This window comes from Nannospalax galili, unplaced genomic scaffold (genome assembly GCF_000622305.1).
Source record: "Nannospalax galili isolate Female #2095 unplaced genomic scaffold, S.galili_v1.0 scaffold1124, whole genome shotgun sequence".
Taxonomy (NCBI): Eukaryota; Metazoa; Chordata; class Mammalia; order Rodentia; family Spalacidae; genus Nannospalax; species Nannospalax galili.
In genome coordinates, this window is record NW_008351693.1 from 2,493,856 (window position 1) to 2,497,194 (window position 3,339).

Consider the following 3,339-nt stretch of genomic DNA (forward strand, 5'->3'; position numbering starts at 1 on the left):
GTCTTTTGTTCACCTCCTCCTTGAGCTCCTTGAGCTCCTTGAACATATTTATAATCGCTATTTTGAAGTCATTGTCTTGTGCATCCACCCGGTTGTATTCTCAGGAAACGTGACAATGGGGCTGTCCGGTTCCGCAGTGTCCGTGTTACTTTGGTTAATCATGTTGTTTGCATTGTTTGATAGACCTGGGCAACTGGACTAGTGTTGTTGGTGGTGTTTCTTGGTATGCGTAGGTGATCTTGTCTTTTTTGAGTGATTAGTTGTGTATCTGATGTTTTCCCAACTTGTCAGGCTATGATCCAGCTGAGTAACGCTTGGTACTCAGTTTGGGGGCCACTTTATGTTGATGTGGAAATGGGGTGTATGAAGTGGTTTCAGTTATGCTGAGGACAGGTGCAACTGTTGAGTCTCATCTTGAACTGGGTTTAGATCGCCCTGTTCCTAAACTCATAACTGCAGGGAGGAGGATGAGCTGACGTCATGGCTAGAGTACACAGGAGACTGACACTGACCCATAGCCACGTATCCACTGTTGTCTTACACCAGGTCAGGGCAGAACTGGACTTCTTTAAAAGATGGCTCAGTGGTTAAGAACACTGTTCTTGCAGAAGACCTGGGTTCGAATCCTAGCACCCACATAGCAGCTAACAACTGTCCATAACGCCACAACACACACATACACATAAAATCAAAATAATAAAATATTTTTTAAAAGTTTGGTAATTCTCTCTAGTTCTGCAAAGCAAAACACCTTCCAATTGATGATCAGGAACTCCCTCCCCTAGACTCCTCCACTGTCCCTATTTGTAATGGCTCCTCTTGACTCTTGGATTCTCTCCACAAGGCCGCAGGGGTAACTGAGTAGAAGATGCTATGCTCTCTTGTTTCTGGCTTCGAGAAGAGAAGTTCTGTCTTCATTCACCTCCCTGGCAGAGCGGAAAGCAGCATTTCATGAACACACAGACACTGACCAGCTCCTGTGTTGACCCTGCTGGGTCCGGTGCTGACTCCTCACCATTCCTGGAGGACAAGAGCATTGCATCACCAGGCAGCACAGGCGGCCCTGGGTGGCTCATGCAATTCACACTTGGATATTTACTCTGCAGTGGCTTTCTTCTGTAATTGGCATAATTCGTAAGCAACAGTTTTCAATTCACATCCTCCTCATACAGATGTGCACTTCAAGGAGATTTGCCATGTCTCCTTGGCCCATCTGAGCACCTCTAAGGATGCTGAGGAAGAGCCAGACACGGCATCATTCCCTGGAAGGTTTAAGATGTTCTAGAAGCCTCTGAAGTGATGTCATCTGATGAGCTGAGCATGCCTGTGGAAGGTGCATTCCAGACCCCTGTGTGCATCACATAGCTACACACAGATGCTTCCTAGAGAAAGAAACAAATCCACCAGGTGTCTCCTGAACTTCTGGTCTGAAGGCTTCCTGCATGCCGACTGGAATGTTCCACTTGGGCCTGTGTGGCTCTGTATTCTTGGGGACAGATGATGATTCTTTCTCATTGATGGTGGTTACCCTCGTAAGGACAGGGGATTTTATACCTGTTCTCTGGCCCACCCATCATCACATAAAACAGTTTGTAGACATTTTGTTCTCTGAGGTCTTGGCAATGAAGGTCACAGAGGATTTCTTTTGAGAGGGTTTTTGTTCCAAATATTTGTTTGAGACCCTGTAAACATGTCACGGAACTGGCTGTGAGACTCTGCTGTTCAACGGAGGGAGCATCAGTGCTATAAACTGCTCTGTGAGAACTCATATGTAGCAATTTGAAAGCATAGCGTCCCTTGTAAACCATGGTGCAGGCCTGAGGGTGGATTCTGAATGACAGCTTTGCAATATATGAAATCACAGATAGAGGAAGGTCCTGGTTTTCACCCAGATCTCTACTAATAAGCAGTAACAGGCCAAATTCTAGAGAATGCAGCCATTTGTATCTTTCTAGCTGAAAAATCATTAATTAAATTGGAATCTGGGCCTTCTCAGGAACCACGTGAAGGCTGCAGAGAATTTTCCTTCAAAGCTAGTTCTACGTCCCAAGTCACAGTGGCCATCTTGAGCATTCTCTCTGTGGGAAAATTTGTTAAAGACAAGCAAAGTTCCTATGGTATCAGCTCAAGCCACAGTTTGCATAATTTTGCCAAGGGGAGATTCAAAGACATACGCAGGAGAGCAAGGACATCCTCACAGAAGCAGCAGTAAACTCCAGGGTGAGGAAACACCCTCAGCATGGTCACACAGCACCAGTGCTGACTGCTGTTGACAGGTGGCCGAGCTGACATGAAATTGAACAAGCCAATGGCTTTCCAAACTGACCTAGAAAATGGTAAAAAAAATTGGACATCTCTTATGATGGTGTGTCAGTGAGCCTCCCATCTGTCATTATCTGTCAGCTTGGAGTAGCCCTGGATAATAAAGATTTTGAGGTACACTTGCCTTGGAGTTTGACATTGGAGCTGAGTCACTATTTTCTCATCCTCTTCACACAGGAAGAGCATCTCCTCAGGATCCCTAGTGCACCTGCCTGTGTCCTCCTCAGGACCCCAACTGCGTCTACCTGTGTCCGGAACAGAGAGCCATTCTAAAGCTCGGAAGGATCAGGGCCCTGCTGATCGGGGGTGAGGGGGTGGGGGGGTGGGAATCATAGCGATGTATTGCTCAAACCTGCCATTAGCCCTTGGTCACAAAGGCCTTACCTCTGAGTACTCACTGAGCCTGTGGCATATATCAATGAAGACTTCTAGCTGGAAAGAAGGCAACTGTAAACTTCCATCTGGAAACAGGAGAGGAAAATCAGGATGCCTGCTTCCAAGTGGGAACCCAGAGAAACCCTGGCTGACCTGTCACGTCTCCCTCTCTCACTCAGATGACTTGTAGCAGTAAGTGTCAGGGGCAGTTCTGAGGTCCAGCCTCTCCCTGGGAGCCTGTAGGGTCCTGGCCAGCGATTTACCTCTCCATACCTCTGCTTCCTCATCTACAAAATAGGAATACCACCACCTCTCACAAAGGATTAAATTAATTTACATCTGTGCTCAGGAACAAATGCTTGGCATTTAATATTAACACATATAATATATTCAAGTTTTTTACAGTTTCTGTATATATTTGTGTGTGTGTGTGTGTGTGTGTGTGGGTGTGGGTGTGGGTGTGGCGTGCTGTAGGCCAGAAGAGGGTGTCAGATCCTTTGTAGTTATAGTGACAGGTGGTCGTGAGCACCCATGTGGGTGCTGGGAACTGAATTTGAGTCCTCTGCAAGAACAATAAATATTCTTTTTTTTTTTTTTTTTTTGTTTTTTTTGAGAAGGGGTCCCCCTTTGCGGGTTTGCCCT